At 43.3% G+C, this 19,408-nt stretch overlaps 1 protein-coding gene across 2 annotated transcripts in view; it reads left to right on the top strand.

Moving 5' to 3' along the window:
• The first annotated feature begins 1,248 nt into the window (after positions 1 to 1,248).
• NEDD9 (neural precursor cell expressed, developmentally down-regulated 9) overlaps positions 1,249 to 19,408 on the top strand; it is a 98,498-nt gene continuing 80,338 nt past the window's right edge. The window contains exons 1-2 of one of the 2 annotated variants that reach the window (XM_066188164.1): positions 1,249 to 1,404; positions 15,506 to 15,662. The gene's annotated coding sequence lies outside the window, so the exon portion shown is untranslated. The remainder of the gene's footprint in view (positions 1,405 to 15,505; positions 15,663 to 19,408) is intronic. The other variant, XM_066188154.1, reaches the window with a different exon arrangement.

Genomic DNA, 19,408 nt, shown 5'->3' with positions numbered 1-19,408 from the left:
TACAGTTCAGAGTTTACAAACCTATGATGAGACTTCTGAGGATCAGGCAAATGCTTTACTTCTCCACTGACACAGAAAACAGCAAACTGCTCAATGCAACAGAATTTAATATGAAAAGGGCTGTAAACACCAAGAAAAATAGAAATTATTTTCACTAGTAAGAGGCATCTTTCGTCAATATGTCACAGTTTGCCCTGAGCACTGTGCAGGTTAAGAAAATAATATTTTTACTTCATCAGAACAACAAATCCAGCCTTTTCAGGGCTGACATAGCCTAACTAGTTGGATTTTCTATGGTTTTCAAATGCTTGAGGACCTTTTCTGCCTTCTGCCTGCCCTGTTGATTTGGAGGTAACTCACACTCGCAGCCCAAATACATGGTTGCAACTCCTGCCTCTGCTGAGGAAGGTTCATTTCTTTGGGAAGCAGACTTTCCAAAAATGGCCCACAGTGGCAGTGAGGTAGTGTCTGCAGGCTCTGGGTCACTGTCTAAAAAGGAGAAGGTGTGAAAGAGGGAGGAGTCCTTGTTGCTAAAGCCTGGTGTCTGCCCCTGCTTCAGCAGTCCAGTGCAGATTGGATCACAAGCCAGAGCGTTCAGCTAAGAGCCTCTGCAGGCAGGTTGAAGCTGATACCAGTCATTTTGGGACACATGGTCATACTTACAAAAGTAGGAGCTGGCACCTTAGCCAGGCTGCTGCACCTGCAGAGATGACAACCTCTGGGCCAGGGCAAGGCAGGCAATATGTTTTTGTGGACCTTAATCTGAAGCCCCAATATTGTCACCTCAAAATAAATTATCAGCCATGGAGCTGCGAACTGCAGCCAGCTTGGATCACAAAGCAGAAGGGAAATACAGTCTTAGGAAGGAGACCAGCATGACCATCTGCTGGACATAAGTGCCTTTCTCCTGAGTTAATTAGATTTTCTGTTGCCTTGAGCTGACTTTTTAGAGCTGCAAGGCTCTTTTTTAGCCCTCTAGCAAGGTTATAAAAATCCTCAGGAATTGAGACTGCCAAGTAAATCACGATGATAACATCATGGATCCCCCAAATTTGGTGACTACAAGAGAATCACAGATGACCACTGGACTCTCCCTCTGGACTCTGATTAGAGGAGCACTCAGCCCAAATATCTGACAGACCCTGTCAAAAACAAGGCTTGCCAAATGGAGAGGAAATAAGAAAAAAGCGGAAGAAAAACATTTGTGGTTTTTCTCTCTCTCTCAAAAAAAAAAAAAAAAGGGGGGGGGAAGAGACAGAGTAAAAATATACTCCCACAATCAAGCCTTCCGTGTCGAGCCAATGGGCAAATATGGTTTCCTTGGACTACGCTGACCTGCCAAGTTCATGAGTTACCTGATGAGAAGGGTCAGAGGAGGGAATCAGGAGCAATGTCCCTTGCAAGGTAAGCGCTGCCCAGCAAAACCTCTCTGTTTCAATTTGCTGGTGTTCTGGAGAGGAGCTGCTCTGCAGTAGCTGAGCCTGATCCTGCAAGCCTATAAACAACCTGGTTCCTCTCCATTTAGATGTGCAGTTATATTCTTGATGTTTTTAACGACATAGATATGAAGTCTGTGCTTGCTGAAGGACAAATTAATTGCTGTTTTACCCCCATGGGCTATTTTTTTTGAAATTTTTTTTCTGTGTGACAACTGACCATCGCAATTTAACTCCTCTGACCATCTGGATCATGGCAAGCTGTTTAATGAAGATGCATTTTGTGAGTAATCAGGGCAGTCGTGCCTCATTTTCAAAGGGAAATCAGGAAGTTGGCTGGTAGCAGTGAATTTATTTGCCACTCCTGTTTGAAAAGGGGTCAAAACCCATGTACCTGGTGTTTGCAAAGAGGAAATGTGTTGTAAACTCTTCCGGACAAAGACCATCCTTATTCCAAGATATGCATTACCTAACAGATCATTATCTCTTAATTATATCACTGATTATATTTATCAGATAGGAGATTTTCAATTTTTGTTTTCAGCATTGAGTTTACACTAAAGTATGCCTCAGTCAGTCCTGGAAGTGTCAGGATATACTGATAGTTCTCTAAACAGAAGTTTAATATGTGACAAAATTAAAATATAATTAAAACAGGGTTTTAAAAACAGAGGACTCTTTGCAAGTGCAGATTTCACCACAGTTCTGCCTCAGTCTATCCTGTTCATTCCAAGGCTTTCTAGCCTACAGATTTTCATGTGGCTGCACTTATGTCACAACTTTTTTTTTGTTTTATTTAGGCAATTCATATTGATGGAGGAACATAAAATAATTGCTGTACTTTCTAGTCTGTGGTGGTGGGTGAGCTGTTTTCTAATGCTAGTGGCATTTGATTTCTGAAGTAAAACATGTTTTGGTAAGAAAGAATCTGTGAACATTATTTGAATAACGACTACAAAGCTGTGTCAGTGGTACCTGCCCCTCTTTTACTTTCTGCAGCCGTTCACAACTGATCTGTGATTGTACAGAGAAGGAGCATGAGTACTCAGGAAATATTACGTGGTGAGCTGCCATAGGCAGCCCAGCCTCTTTCCATAACAACATTCAGGGCGTGACAGGATATGACAAAAGGTTAACAAGGATATGACTTGAGCCACATTTTGTATTGAAAGCAGCAAATGCATTGTTTTGCCCTCTTTCAGACTACTTAAAGGAATAATTTCCTAGGCTAAAAAATACACTTGGAAAAAAACGCTTGTAAAATAAATTTTGTTAAGTAATTTGTGACAGAGGGGAATTTGTACTGAACTGAGCAATTTTGCCAAAAAGACAAGGCAAGGCTGGAGACACCTGTGTAGCAGCCTGACCTCACTAAAAGAAACCCTCAACAACATCCTTGTAAGTTGCTATCCACCAACAGCACATCCAACAGACAGACCTCCCTAATGCAGGAAATAACAGAGAGAAAATACATCTCAGTGCTGAGCCTTCCTCTGAAGCAATGTTGCTTCACAGGGTCAGCTAAAAGAAGTTAATCTTTGCTGGTAGAAGTGTGGTATAAACAGTAGGCAAAGCTTAACCAAGGATGGGCATCGGAGTGTCGTGCTGAGGTTAAGTGCATGGAACATGAAATTTTTTTGCCTGCTTCTCAGGAAAATAAGAGACGGATGATAATAGCAACTTGTTTCATCAGATAAGCCACACTGCCTCTTGAGATGAGCTGTGACTCTCCCACTGGAAGAGCCAGGGGACCCACTGTGGCTGAGAGATGTAGCGTGCAACTGGATAGCAGAAATAAATGAACATGTGGGGTCCAAGCTTTAAAGATGGATGAGTCAAAACACCTCAGAGCAGGAGCATTCACAATTCAGGTCTGTGACAGAGGATGTGAGAGAAGTGGAAACAGGGAAGGAGGAATCTGGCTTTTTAAGTGAGAAGGGGGATGAGGAAGGGAGAAGTAGTTTGGGGAAGGTATGGCATTCTCTGTCATCCTCTGAACAGTCCACATGAATTCCTTCTGCCAGTCATCCCACCTACGCTTTTCCCAAAAGTGAATTTTTCTCCTTACCACTACATCATGCTTTTTAATCGGCATGGTTTGCCACAGAGAGCACAAACTTGATGGAGTTGTTACACAAAAATGTAGATTCCTGTTAGCAATCTTCCATTATGTATCCAGCCTGTCCTCCTACATACAAACTTAGGACTGTTACCTGCTCCTGGAATTTGCCCTCAGTAATCAAAGTGGGCTAATTGATAACGGCAGTTAGGATGATTTTATAGTTACTCTGAATAACTTCAGTTGTAGGTTATGGCTTGCTTTTTTGCAAACAAAATATTTTCATTAGCTTACTTTCACTTAAATTTGCTCTTTCAAAGCAAAGCATTCTTGAAGTGCCTGACCATACAAGTTTGATGGCAGGCATTTTATTAGAAGTAGTATATTTTAAGGAAAGATTGGCATTTTAAAGAAATCTTAAAGTTGTGCTTTAATAATCAAAACTGGAAGCTATTTTTCTTGCCACTCAGTGGGAAAATATTTTGAATTAATCACATACTAACCAAAGATTATGACATGAATATATGAAATGCTTTAAACATTCTAACACTGTCTGGGAAACAGCCTGAAAAGCAGAGACTCTTTTCTGCCTGTGAATAATACAATAAATAGTGAAATATATGCCATTTCTTGGTTTGGAGCATGTGGTGGGGTGTGCTCAGACCCTCAGACATTCTGTCCAAGATCACATCAACAATTCTTCTCAGGCAACAGAAAAAAAGAGATCTAAACAGATTCACAGAAGTTTTTGGCAGATCAGCATATTTCAGAACAACAGCTAATGGTCCTCAATCTTCACAGTCCCTCTGATTTAAAACTCAGTGGTTATGTTTACATGGTATGACGAAAAAGCTGGAAGGGCAATATGCCCCATAATTGATGCACCCTGTATTCTTTTCGGAGAGACTCTCAATATATTGCCTAGACATCTTCCCTCAAGTAAGGAACAAACAGGGATCAAACCCACATATATATTTGTGCTCTTCCCTCTGCCTAATTACTGATCAAGGTCCTCCTGTTCTTGTGGCTGAACAGCACTTGGCTCCCTGCCCAAAAAGGGTATTTAAATTGTTGTGAACCTTAAACACCACCTAGTTCTAGCTCCGTCACCTGGGCAGGGAACCCAAGTGCCTGTTGCTGCATCATGGGTTCCCTGCCCAGCTGAAGGAGCTGGAACTCGGTGGTATTTAAGGTTCCTTCCAACCCAAACCATTCTAGGATTCTGTGCTCTTCTACTTCTCTTTCAGAGAAAGTGCAATCTTTGCCTCTGGACCTTCCTTTTTGGGCAATGGCTGAAATATCCATGCATTCAGCATGAACAAGAAAAGCCCTAAAAGGATGCTTAGACCAGAGCTGGCCTAAGTTCTGTGACATTTTTTCTCTAAGGCAGCTTGTGAATCTGTTGGCTTCCTCCCACTGGTTGTCTGGTCCTGGAGAGGGCCCAAAAGGCTCTGCTAGAGGAATATCAGGGACTGATATTCCTGAGAACAACACCTAAGAAGAGGTTATTTGTTCACGTGTTCATGGAAAGAATTAAAGAAGGGGAAAATGAATCTTACTTTACACATCATCTGAAGTGCAAGAAATGATCTCTTGTCACTGAGGTTCAAAGGTTGAGGGATGCTGCCTTGGCTCGCTGGGCACCAGTGTGTCCTTTCTTTGCAAGCTTCACACAACGTGCTGGGGCAGGCAATCCTGTCGTGTCCTGCTGCAGGGACTTGGTTAGAGGGGGTAGACAACTCTGAATCCCCCACATCCCCATCCTCCCTCTTTGCCCCAGGCCACAAGGAAACAAATCTGCTTTAACTAAACTTCACCTCCCTCCAAATAATAACTTATTTCTCTCTGAATGGAAGAACTCCTGCCTGCCAATACAGCATGCCTAAATGTCACAGGCAGGACACCTCAGCAGGACTTTATTTTGCCTTATATTACTCTTGCATGGTTGTCTTAAAATAAGACACCCTTGTATGACAATAGCACTGACTCTTTCTACTCTGCTTCCTGATTCAAAGTAGTACAGAAATTGTTATTTTTCTAAGATGCAACCGGAGAGCTTCAGAAACTTTGATTCTCAGAGGGGCTTTCTCCTTCCTCTGGAATTAACAGTTGAATACTGACAGACAAGAATAGCCAATTCTGCTGTTTCTGCGTTAATTAAATAGCAAATTTAAAGTGGCTACCAGGCCCCACAAAAAAAAAAAAAATCCTTCTTAACACAGAATGCCTTGATCTGAGGTAAGGGAAGAGGAGGAGGTTTTTACAGTCATTTAAGCCCCCATGCAGGAATACAGCTCACTTTTCAGCCCAGATAGGGACATAGCCCACTTCAAAAGAGATGAGAAAAGAGCTCCTTTTTTGCCTTTCGTGAGACAGATATTCTTCAATTTATTTTATGGCTACAGATGACATAGCTGTCTAGAGGCACGCTGGTGAGGAGAAGCAAGGAGGAGAAGCGCCAGTGTGGGGGTGGAAAACTGCAGCTCTGCCCCTCCATTTGATGTGGTCTCTTTTAGAGGTCACCCACTGGGACCTGACATCAATCAAACTATTTTTGTAAAAATGAAGATTTATATAACACATTTGTGCTATAGCTCTTGGTTCTTTTTTCTTAAATTACTTAAAGCAATATAATAACTTTCACAGGCATATCATAGGAGACTGCCAACATTTCAAACATTTCCTTGATGTAGGATGATCACAATTGAAAGGAATGTGAATTTTATCCAGCCGTCGCTAAGGTTTTGTTTTCCTTAATCCCTGAGACTAAATCATTGGATAGTTTTCAGCCTCCAAACTAAATCTTAATTGAGACTAGCTGTCATTTAGTTAAGTGCATGACTCTTATGACAAAAGCACCAGGGTACATTTGAAGAAAGACTGGGACAGTCTTCATCTTTTTTCCGGGATGGGGACCCTCAGCACTACTCATTAGTGTGAGCTGGTTGTACAAGAGAGCTCTCTAATATGTAGGGAAAAAACAATCAAACTTCCTTGTCAGTAATAAAGTTCCTTCATATGAAGTGTTCTTCTCCTCAAATCTGTGAGCAGTGCAAGGCAGCCAGAATTCCCACAGACTGGAAACAAAGCTGGTAGTTTGTGTCTCAGGGGGATGCCAGTTTGCTTTGTGCTGCATACACGAGTGATTTTTTTTCCCCTCCAACACGAGAGTTCAGCTTCTCTCTCAAACTGTACAAAGCCAACACCTTCCATCCCTCAACAAAAGTCACTGGTGGTAGGGTTCTATCTAGGCCTCTTCAGAGGTGTTGAAGAAAACCAGTGGTTCAGCTGTGACACTGAAATCAGTAGACAAGATCCTCACAAAGAGGGGAAAATTGGAGATATTTCAGTGCCATTTCTTACTGCAATAACTTGGAGTATCTCCAATGACTCTGGCAGCCAAAAGGCAACATTTTTCCACAAAGTGATTTAGGTCCCTTTTCATCAGGAGCAGAGGGAAGTTTCTGTCCCCTTTGCCAGGATCATCCACAGATGAAAGGAGATGGGAATGGAAACACCAAGTAAACCCCTCTGTTCATCTCCTCAGCAGCAACAAATCTACACCAACATCAGTGCAGGGAAAAAGTCCTGCCAAAGGTGGGAGTGATGGAGGAGGAGGAGAATAGTGTGTTTGCCATGTCCCAAAGGTTCCCCTCCCATCCTCCACCTCCCTGCCAATCTCCATGGCACCCCTCAGACAACACAAGGATTAGTCTGGAAGCTTTGTTTAGCTTGGAGGAAAACCTAGAAGTACTCTCAGTTCTCTGTGACTTGTCTGGGGAAGAACCATTTAAATTGTAATGCCAAGGCTTAGCTTTAACTAGGATTTTAGCCCCAAGCCTTACTTAAAGATTAATAATTTGGATGGGCTGTTCAAATTGTGCCAGAGCCAATGAAAACATACAGGCTATTTCTCAGCCTGAAAACAAGTAGGGAAGAGGTGAAATCCAGGAAACCCTAGAGGGACCCATTTCTCCCCTTCTAGAAGGACTGTGGATTCCTAGCCTGGGACTACATATTTAACTTTCTGGCAATTAACATTAGGTCAGAGGTGTCTGGGTGTCTGTACCATGGCTTCTCCCTTTTAAACAGAGAGTGAAAGTCATTCTTCCTTCACAAGGGAGTATTCAACATTGTGCTGAGCACCTCAGCACTTCATGGCTTTCATTCCAAAGAGCACCAGCACCTCCTAGAAACAAAATTAAATGTTCATTTTATGTGAGCTGCTGGAAGTTCACACATCAGTTTCATACTTCTATTTCATGTCAGGATTCAGCTAAATAATGAATCCCAGTGAGCATTTTGGTTTAGAAAAGTATTCCTAATAAATACCAACAGACTCACGATTTTTTTTGAAGCTATACTGAATGCATAGTTTAATGATAATGAATGAATGACTGCTGCTTCTTATCACAGCTCTCAGTCACAGAAAACCCTTGCCAAACCCCTACTAAATTGAAGAGTACAGATTGGGGAGCAACTGGCTGCTGGAAGGGATGTGGGAGTGCTGGCAGGGAATAAGTTACACGTGTACTAGCAGCAGGGACAGCTGGCAGAGCCCTGGGCTGCACTGGCAGGAGCATGGCCAGCAGATGTGATGAAGTGATTTTTCTCCTTTGCTTTATGCTCACTGGAGCGTATCTAGACACGGTGTCCAGTTTCACCCATCCCCCTGTGGAATACAGGAAAGGCTCCAATAGCCTTGGGTGAATTCAGTGTAGGCCCACCACAATAGCCATGGCTGGAGCACCCAGCCTTTGAACAGAGGCTGAGGGACCAGGAATCATTCTGCCTGGAGAAGCAATGGCCTTGGGAGTCACCCATCAGTGGCCCTACATTACCTATGAGAAGGTTACCATGAAGACAAAGACAGGCTCTTCAGAGGTGCATGGTGGGAGAATGAGAGACAAAAACTGTACATCACAACGGGAATTTCTGACTTGATGTGAGAAAAGTAATTTTCCCCAAGCCAAAGTGTCAGCAGGTTGCCCAGAGACATCACAACATCCCCATCCTTGAAGGTTTTCAAGATCAGCTGGACAAAGCCCTGAGTGATCTGGGGCCTACTTTGAGCAGGGGATTGGGCTAGATGAGCTCAAAAGGTCCTTTTCCTACCTGATATAGTCTGACATTCTTGTATTTTAAACTGTTATTTGTCATGAAAGAACTGTATCAGTCATCACTGAATATCTCTTGACACACAGGGAAGTTAAGCTGCAATGACGTGTGGGCCTTCTCTCCAAAAGCATCCACTTAGTTAAGGATCTTCTGAGGCAAGAATTCCAAAATGATTTTCATTATAACTACGTGAGCAGTCATGACTAAATGCTGACCTGCCAAGATCTGGTCTGGAGCCAGGTGAAGTAACTGGAAAGTTTGAGGGTACACATCAGCTGATGTTGATATCCAAATTTGAACTCATTATTGGCAACTCAATTACGCTCTGTGAAAAGATGTACTTAGGCAGAAAGCTAAAATAGGTCAGACTGATTAATGCCAAAACACATTTGCTCTCCCCTGACTACAAAGGGAGTCTCACTACTTCAGCTACAGCTATGTATACTGCACACCTGTGCAGTTAGATCAGGTGGTTTCTGCCCCTATTGACTTCAGTACGGGGGGAAGGTGATGGATTATGCTTGAAGTCTATTGAGGTCAGCACAGTCAGACTCTGAAATAAAATGTAGAAAGTCCATGCAGAAATGTATTTCTGGTGCATCTTCCAGTTTAGAGTTCTAGTCCTACAGCTTTGTAACTGTAACAGTTATTTATTGAGAATATATTTTCCTTCTTCACTGTCATGGGTGGTTCAGTCTTGAGGATGATAAAAACACACTGGGTGAAATTTTATAGCAGAAAACATGAGGAAAGCTGAGGAGAAAAATACCTGACCACTAGCATACCTTACAAGTTATGAATGTGCTATAACTTCTTCCTGAAGCACAGATACACTGTGCCAAGCTTCCTCCCAAGTCCACAACAGAGGCAATAGGAGCCTGTTCTCATAGCCCAAACAGAGGAAAAGGCTGGTGCCACCCTCCATGTTATCAGCGGGAATGCTTCCAGCAGATGGAGTTGAGCTGCCCAGGCTGAGAAGGGCTTTGGGAAGCTGGAAAAAGCTGGGGTTAACTGTAGTTTCAGAGTCTGTTTCTGTTGGCAGAAGCAGGAGGCCATGGGGTGAAGCAAAGACTCCAGTCCAGGTTAAAAATAGCAGCGTGGGAGGAGAGGGCTATTGGAGGGTGAGGAGAGGAGGGCAGCGGCCAGCTTTGCTTCCAGACAGGCAAGTGCCTGGAAGGTGGCACAGGATGAAGGGTGAGACTACTGCTCCTGGCAACCACCAGCTCATGTTGGCTGGGACCTCCTCTAGTAGAAGCACAGCCAGTTGAGACCTGAGGCTGGGTGAGGGAAGGTGAAGAAGGGTCTGACTGCTGCCCCAGAACACTCCCAGTGGAGAAATAGAGCAGAAAAGAGTGAGTGACAACAGCTGAAAGACAGTGTCATTCCCACACACTGAAAATATGTTTATCCTGGTCAGTAATATGTTTAGGTTGGAAATTAGAATAAGATTTCATTTCCTCTTCATTTCACTTATTTTCTTCAGTCTTCAGCATTTTCGCCTCTACAAATAAAACAATGTCCAAACCAGAATCCCTCCGGCATCCACTCTCCATTAATAAATGCCTGCAAAATTATTTCTCTGCACCCTGATGATGGGCAGAGCTACAGTGTTACAAGGATATAAATGACAATCAGGTCTCAGAGAAGCAACAGCCTGCATTAGGCAAAATGAAATTAAGAAAACAACAGAAAAGCTCCCAAGTACAGAGGTCTGAAGAAATGCCACGCATCCAAACCTTATTAGTTTCTGCTTAGCAAATATACCAGCCTACAAGAAAGTGTGAAATTCCCCCATCAGCCTTCTCCACACTTGCCTGTGTTTAGTTTTCAGCCCACGCTGTCCCTGATTCCATTTTATTTTGCATTCTTCCTGTGTTTACTAAGCCACCTCCAGGTACCCACCACCTGTGTATCTACACAGTGGAGCTCAGGACACAAAGTGTTACAACAGGACAGAGATGATTGTGAGGGCCAGCATGAGTCTTGAATGTCTTCCAGGGAACCAACACACTTGTCTATGTACTTTGGAAACCCTTTGATACAGATCAGTCTCTGAGTATTCAGGCCTAATCTCTAGCTGTCTCCCTGCATGTTCTACTTCTCTCTTTTTGCAGACCCCCTGACACTTGCCCTCTAAGTAGGTGGCATCGGGCACACAAGAAACTGCAGTTTTTGCTGCAGGATCTGCCACGGAAAAACCCACACTGATATCTAGAAACAGCTCCCACCCAAAGGAAAGTGTTACAATTACCATCACTATCACAATTATCGCAATTAACATCTCATCTCAACTCCCAAACACTTAACAGAAAATTCAGATCCCTTTCAGACCCTCTCCTCCCACTTTTGGAAAGTAGCTTTGCAATTCTTGTGTAATTACTCAGGGGGAAAAAAAAAAAAAAGCAATAAAGCCAATTTTCTTGTTCTTGAGTCATGCCACTTACAGGCTTATTGCTGAGAGCTGAATTCCCCAACTGACCTAACCTAGACAGCTCTGTGGAAAGTTGACACAGTGTTTGGGAATGCCAAGCCAAGCAAGCAAGCAGTTTATCAAAACAGGCTTTTTAAAATTTGTCCTGTGAAGCTGAACAAGCACATGGGCAATGCCATCTCTATGAAAAGTAGGACTCCAGTCCTTAAACCTACTCTATACTTTGGCTCTAGCATAAATAGTGAAAATAAATACGTGTTAAAAATCACCCCATCTAAGACCTGGTCAAAGGGAAGGCCCCAGTATAGAGACACAATCATATTAATGTCACGGGTCCTTCTTCCGATGCTAACTCCAGTTAGGAAATTAATCTGGACTACAAATGGGTGTAAAGTCCAGGTTCGTTCAGCCTTCCAAGAAGTTGAAGTACATCAAAAAACATAAGATGTGTTACTCATTGCCTGTGCAAAAAGCCTTGCTCTGCAGTGTTTGTACTGGAAGGGAGAGGAAGGCCTTACATGCAGAATCAAGAGGCTTTTTCAGTCTATTTGTTCTGCAGGCACTTATTCCTGGCCCATGGCATGTTAAGCCGGATTGTTCAGGTATCAAACACTCACACAGAGGATGGATACTCATACACAAACATTTTACCTCATCACACATGCCAGACAAGCATCATAGATTGCCAGTGCTGACCTCTGAGGTGGTGGAGGCAGATCATTCAAGAGTGAGACTGTTAACTCTACCCTGAGTAATGACTCCTGTGCCTCTCTTTCAACTCCAGTCTCCCTCTCAGAAAGATTAGTGAATCCCTGCCTCTCACTCCTATACTTAACTCCCACCACACCTCACAGTCTCCAGGGTGCAGTCACTTCATGTAAACCATAGGTGTGCCTGCTGCCCTACTCCTTTCAGTCTCTTCAGTTAGCAGGGGATGGTGTTGCAGTGTGCCTGCTATCTAACATAAAATGCCTCCTCTTACATCTGAGTACTGCCAAAAGTCTAACGTTTCCAACCCTATTGCCCCTATGGAGGAAAGCTGGCGATGATCAATCTTGATTCACATGTGTACAAGCCAGGACTTTCAGCCACTGACGGGCTCCTGCCATCCCAAAACTAGGATTCAGATCCCACAGTTGACCGAGAAACTCACTCTGATAATAGACTTTCCTACATATAAATGTGTAGTACATCTGTTCCTGCTCAGCCTTTAGTGTGATACTGAGCCAAAGTCTGGCTTTTCTCTCCAGGGAATTTAATCACTAGAATAGTTTAAAGCAGCTAGAGGGCCAGACCTTTCTCCTTTAAGGTCCCCACACTGCTACCACAGAATCACCCCAGTGACCCTTTGCTGGGTCTTCTCACACATTGCAGCTCCTGAGCACAAGACACCCTTTCCTGAGGGGCTAAGGGAAAGCCCTAAGCTATGGAGACAGGGGGGTATCCTGCCTGCTTTACCATACACCAGGAATGGCAAACTGATCTAAACACAAAGTACTGGATATGGGAGAAATCAATCCTGCCAAGAGCCTCAGAAACTCGTAAATTCACTTAGCCTGGCTTGCTTGAACTGTAATGCCCACTGCGTTTTTACCTATGCCTTTACCACAAGCTCTTGTTTACCAGAATTGTATTTCTTTTAAAAGGACTCCATGCTTATTTCATGTAACAGGCAAACCCTGTATCCTCAGTTAAGTGGTCAGTTGCTGACATAAAGCAAAAGGCATTTTTAGTTTCACATTTTCTAACCTGTATTTGTCCACCTACAGCACCTAACCACCTTGTTAGGTCCAGAGATAATCTGCCATTATTAATTCTCTCCCTGCTTTCAGTTGTTAGTGAATGAATATAAAATATCGTGTTTGACAAAACAAATTGATTTAGGTTCTTTTGCCTCTCTTTAGACAGCACAGTTCAGCCTATGCTCATGCAGCTCAGACAGCCTCTGTTCTCTGCCCATCTGTCAAAATCCTTTTAAAACTGTAAACATTTCAGAAATGGTCTCATTAATGCTGTACACATGGAACTATCGTCTCCTTGACCTTTACTCAGCAATCTGCCCTGATCAGAGACAGTAACATTTGCTTTGGGGTACACTGTATCACACAGGGAGTGGGTGTTTAGCTGACTATCCATTATAAACAAGTATGAGTCACTGGTTTCCAAAACACAATCTCCCAGACAAACAGCACAGCTATAAAAGCACATCTTTGGTCTGTTAGCACCTTGAATTTGGCTGAGGATTCAAATACACATTTTTGGTGATGAGATCAGTTTACCAGACAACACAGAAGATGCTAAAGAATGGGCCTGTCCTTGACATTGTAATTTATTACTTTATCACTGGTTACATCATCATCACTGCCTTTGGCTAATGAAATGAGTCACGTGTTCCTAGGTAAAAACCCAAGCAACTGAGTACTCCGAGCCTCAAAGAATGAGCCTTTTGGTATAATCTTCAGGAACTTCAATTTTTTAATGCCTCCTCATTTACAATTACTTTAGAAAGTATGACTATTAGCTAAATCACAATTTTTTTGATGCCTTTATTTATTATTGTCCGATACTGTTAGAGTGTGGGGTTTGTTTTTTTTTTTCTCAGAGCATCATGTGGAACAAAATCATGACTTACAGAAATTTCAATAGGTCTATGTTTAAGTTGGTATCAAAAACTTTACCTCTACCAATCAAACAGACACAATCTTATCAAAATTACATTGCAACTAGTTCACAAGACATTTTTACAGTGATCATCATGAATTTTATCACCTTTTCCTAATCCCTTCCTAACTTCAGTTCTGTATTGGCTTTCCTGTGATTTGGCACAGAATTTATCAGATTGCTACCCGGTTTTCCACAATTTGAGTTGAAATTCCCATTTTTTCCTTGTTTTTGGCTTCAATGTCCTGACAGCTGACTTTATTCTTTTCCATTTCTGAAATATGATGGATGTACATACAAATGCAGTAAACAAGAACCTATTTTTTCTCAGGCTGCAGCAGAGAAAACTGTGATTTTTCTTGGTCATTCTGACTTCCTCTACATCATGTCTCCTCTGCTGCATTAGAAAGAAAATTTCTGCATATAAGCACAAACATGATTGCTTAGGGGAAAAATAAACAAGTAGAAAACCTTGTTAAAACTCTCAGAACTTTCACCTTTGCTCTTCTTTTGGTCAGGAGAAGAAACATGTTGGAAGACTTGCAGGTGGAATCTATCCCTTCTCGCACCAACCGCTTTCTGAAGTGATGCAACTCCATCACTCCAAGCCACATCACTTGCTAAGCTTTGTGCAGCATTTAAGCCAAACATAGCCAAATCCGACAGACCCCCTTCACCAGTACTGCAGTGCACATGACCAGTAACGAGGGGATAACCCTCCTGACTTCCCTCAGCACCTTCTTTCCCTGAAAGGAGCAACAGGTCCAACTCAGGGCAAGGAAACAGAGTAGATACAATATGGAAAGAAAAAGCTCCCCTCACTAAGCATATTAGCTCTTGATTCCTCTGATTCACTCAGGATAAACCTCTCTCCATTGCACACACAAAAGGAAAAGGCAGAGGCCAGAGGAGGAAGGAAGGGAGAACTGACCTTCAGGAGATGACCATTTCTGCTTGGTACATCTCTGTGCGTTGTCATTACCATAGGTCTGCACAGTTTGTGCTATTTAAGGAAGGGATAAAAAGCTGTGACAAATTGAGATTAGCTGTCTGTGTAAAATGCTAGTGAGAAACAGAACAGAAACATCCCAGCCTGGACCTAGTGAAATGGATTAGCAAAGACTAGTATCTCAAATTTCAGGCTGGAGTCTACTGCTGTTTCTAGTTACACAAATGGAAACACAGGGCAATCTATCAATTCACTGCTACCTCACACTCTAACTTGCTGCTAAATGCCTGCAACAGGAGCTCAGGTGACCTTCCAAATCCAGGTGGAAGGTTTTAAGAACTGAATTATTACTTACATACCACAGCAAAATAACTGATACTCTGAAGTGTCTTTGACTAATGTATTTTGTCTAACATTTCATGTGCTCCAAAATTGAGTCCTATTTATCACTTCTGGCAAGAAATAGGATCACTTGCGTGGCAAGCTTTACTGATTAAGGTTGAAAACAATTTGTCCAATATTATTGCCACCTCTGTTGAAGGAGGAACAGCTGCTACCCCTCACACCAACTTTAAAGGGCAAAGATGGATGGCTAGAATCTGCCCAGGCATTCATGTGGGAAGCAGGAGGAAAGGAAAACACTGGCAAGACCCACGCTATAAGCACATCTGGGCTCAGAGAACAGGCATCCACTATTTCAGGAATGGCTCCCTGATGCTCAGCTTCGAAAGTGGAACAAATATTTAGTGCTGGCTCTGAATTCTCCAGCTTTTGAGTTCAGAACAACATGAAGCAGCCTTTGCAGCATGGAGCCATTCCACACTGATTTGCTCATCGGGTTTGGCTTACAGGGCTACTCTGGGGATGGCCAGCCTTGAAGAGGTGACCCACTGTGCCTTGGCTGGATCCAGAGTCGAGCCACCAAAGATCATTTGAGATTCCCAGAGGCCTCATCAGCACTTCATTCAAGCACTATTTTCTTGCTGATGCCAATACTTGGACAACTAGGTAAGAGTTAAGAACTTCCTGGAATTAAACAGGGGTGTGACACAAGATGATTAAGAGGATTTTGGGAGGGGGCTTTGCACAAAGTATTGGACTCCACCTTCCTCTCCCTTTTCATCAGCAATATGCTTCCTCTCCCACAACCTGCCACGGTGTTCTCCCTTTGCCAAGCACACTGACTCCCAGCAGGAAGGGCAGCAGCAGCTATCACAACAGCAGAGTGGCTCAAGGGCAGAGAAAGCTTGCACTGACCTAAGTTATTTGACATACAGCATGTTTATCAAGAAGCAGCAGGCAGCTGACTTGCTGCAAGGGACCACTTTGGTCAGCCTTTTTTAATTCAGGAAAGGGCGAGGACTATTCATCCGAGGTGTCAGTGGACGGTGGAGCAAGAATTATTACAGAAAGCCTCTCTCAACCCAGCCCATGCTGTTTTCTCAGGGCAAGTCCTCTAGGACTTCACCAGCAGCTCTACTACTGTGCTTGCGCCTTTGAGATAATTCTCTACAGTTTCACATGGGAAATTTTAAAATTTCAGTAGAGAAACAAATGGGTATTAAGGCTGCCCTTGATGGCAGCAATGGATGGATTTGCTCAGACTCCATTTATGGCGAGTCCTAGGCTGTGACTCTTCTCCTCATAGGCTCTCAAAAGCAGCAGAGAGCAGGAATGATAAAAAAGGTAACAATAAAACTCTGAAGGAGGGAAATCCAGTGCAATAAAGCACCAAAGCAAAGAGACAGAGAAGAGAGTTCTTGAAATTAAGTCCTATAGGAGGTGAGAGAACAGAAGAGTAGATCAACCTCTAACAGTTCCTACCCCATCAGCAAACAAATTAATGCTCTCAGGATCTTGTCCAGATTTACAAGCCCCTTAACTGGCAGTGTCAGCAGCCCTACAGACCACACAGCATTGCTAGTGGCTGTGGGACAAGCCATGGGCGAGGAGGGTGAATGATTTCAGTCCTACTTGGTGACCCTGTGTTGCTGGAAAACGCTGTAGGCACTGCAGCCTCCTTGAAAAGCCTTATGTTCATCACAAGAGATGTCCAAGGTGTTCCACCTTACCAATACACTTCTTTAGTGGTCTGTGGGGGAAACACCTCCAGTTCCTCAGCGTGGCAGAAGAGGGTCTGGGCATAGCTATCATGGCTGGGCCCCCACCCCCTCCACAGAGGTCTCTCCACACTTCCTGCAGGGGGAGGATGTCAGAAAAAGCTGGAATCACCAGAGGAGAGCAGCGGAGGGAGGGTAAGGATGGAGCTGAACAAAACTCAGTTTCCATGTCCGGCCTCTGGGTACATGCTCACAATTTCAATGGCACTTCACTGCACAGCCCAAACCTCCCCACACCCCTTCCCTTCAGAGACACCAACCCTTTTACTTTATGAGTGCTGCCTGGAAAGCATCAGAGAGAAAATAAGTACCCCTAATATCATGTGGGAAAGGCCTCTGGTTTGCATAGTTCCACTAAGAGACTGCCTGGGCCAGATTTCCTCCCCTTCTCAAACAGCACTTGCAAAACTGTCTGTGGTGGAGGACACTGCTTTACTACTGAATCCATAATAATCTGGACTAGAAATAAATCTCCTGCATGGGAGAAAATATTTGAGGATATGATAGAATTATTATAGAGAAAAACCTAAATGTACAAACCCCAAACAACTAAAATACACCTAGCCCTTCTTTCTCTCATTGTTTTTGCTGAATTTTTCCCCAGCTTTGAGTACTTCAAGATACATTGATTTTTTTCTTGTTTTGAGATCCTTATGACTAAGTGTTAAGGTAATTTTGAGGTAGACCTTTAGTTTTGAGCTAGAGTTTACTATGCAAAAATACCAAAACAAGACAGTCAAATAAAAAAGTCTGAATTTTTTACTGCTCAATCTCTGAGAACAATTAATTATCATAGAAAGGATTAGTTTTAGACAAAGTAGGATCTTGTTTTGATACAAAAATAATCTGGAAAAAACCATTCCCAAACAGTTTATCTCTAACCAGGCTGTCAAATGCCTTGTATTCTTGTCCCAGGGAAACTGTTTTGTAAACTGAAACTTATTGCTATTGCAAAAGCAGGAAGAGACTCCTCTGACCTCCACAGCTTCCACGCTTAGAAAAGCACGTTCCAGTGCCACCAGAAAAAGCTGACCTATCGTAACACTCCTTTGAATGCAATCTCCTCTGTCATTCATTTAACAACACAAAATGGTTTATATGCAACTATGAGTTTGTGGCAGCTGGCAGACCGGAGCAAATAGATTGAAGCTGCTTTCTGATTGCCCCTGTGTGCATCTGAACACACTGAGTACTAGGGACACCAGAAAGTTACAAATCCCAGTCTTGTCTGGTGTTAATCACTTAGCACGTTTAAAAAATGTGTCACCTGTTGAAGGGCAAACCCACGTCCTCTTTCCCAGCATTTGAATCTGCTGTCAGATCTGACAGAGTTGGCACAAGCAGTGGGATTCACTCCTCTCAAGGCAGATGGTTCCCACAGAGTCAGGAGATCGAGTCATAAAAAAATGGAGGAGTGCTGATTTACACCTGCTTCTCATTTGTTACATGTAAGGGCATCCACATATTTTTATGGATACAGCCAGGTCTGCTAAGCTAAGCAAACAGAATGACCCCTTTCATTTTAATTTGCTACTTTTCCCTTTGAAAACAGTCTGAGCTGCAATTCAACATTAGCTCATTGCTGTTGTGCAAAACTAACCTGGGCAGAACCTCCAACTGTCAGGTCTTCACTGAAAATTGTTCAGTGGTTTCCCTTCAGAGACCTGCCTCAGGAAAATACAACCCTCCCTGGTGCTCCAGTAGGTGACTTCTCCTCCATGGAGCTATTTGCAGTGAAGACATGACACCGTGTTCGAGGTTCTGCCCAGGTAAGTTCTGCACAACTACACTGCAGTGAATCAAAATGATCAATTATCAGATCTATCTGTAGCCAGAAAGCATGGAATAACTGTTCCACCGGCATCTTGCCATCCGAACAGCCCAGAGATGAGAGCAACAGGTACAACAGCTCATATTCCCACACAAAATAATGTGGTTGTGTGTGGTCCTGAATACCCCAGGGAAAAGGGACTGTCTTTCCCACAAGAGGAGCCAAGGACATCTAAATTGTGGTCAGAACTACACCACACACCACTGGACTGACCCATTAAGACTACATTCTAGAGTCATTGCCCTTGCAAGGGAAACACTCTGGTTTGATTATCAGGCTCTCTGAATGATGACAGATTTGCAGCACCGTGGGCACCCCACGCTGCACCATGGCATGGGCTCTCATGAGCTGAATTCCCCTGGAGCAGACCCAAGTCAAGATCAGGCTTTAGTTCCTCATACCATCTCCTGGAGGTGGTAACCCCTGTGGCAGAGCTGCTGGAGCATGAAAGTCTCAAGGGTTGCTTTTGTACATGAGAAAACTGAATGTTGGGGTTATTTGCATGGGTGGCTGAGCCGCCTCACACAGCACACTTCATTACAGCCCTGTTTGCCTCCCAGGGGGTGCCCACCCTGCACCCACCTCCCCATCTGTGCCCTGAGCTCATCTGACCCCCAAGACAGTGAGTTCCAGGCAAGCACCCAGTGCAGCAATTCAGACCTTGCCACAAACAAGTGTTTTTCATTATTGCTGGAGTTTAAGGAAAATAGCTTACAGAACTTTGAGAAAAGAAAAAAAAAAAGAAAACCAAAAAAAAAACCACCCCAACCAAAACCCCCTTGCATATATATATATATATATAT

The sequence above is a fragment of the Chamaea fasciata genome, unplaced genomic scaffold (assembly GCF_029207755.1).
Source record: "Chamaea fasciata isolate MVZ Bird 193981 ecotype frontalis unplaced genomic scaffold, bChaFas1.0.hap1 SCAF_1, whole genome shotgun sequence".
Lineage (NCBI taxonomy): Eukaryota > Metazoa > Chordata > Aves > Passeriformes > Sylviidae > Chamaea > Chamaea fasciata.
This window is presented reverse-complemented; position numbering and strand designations above follow the sequence as displayed.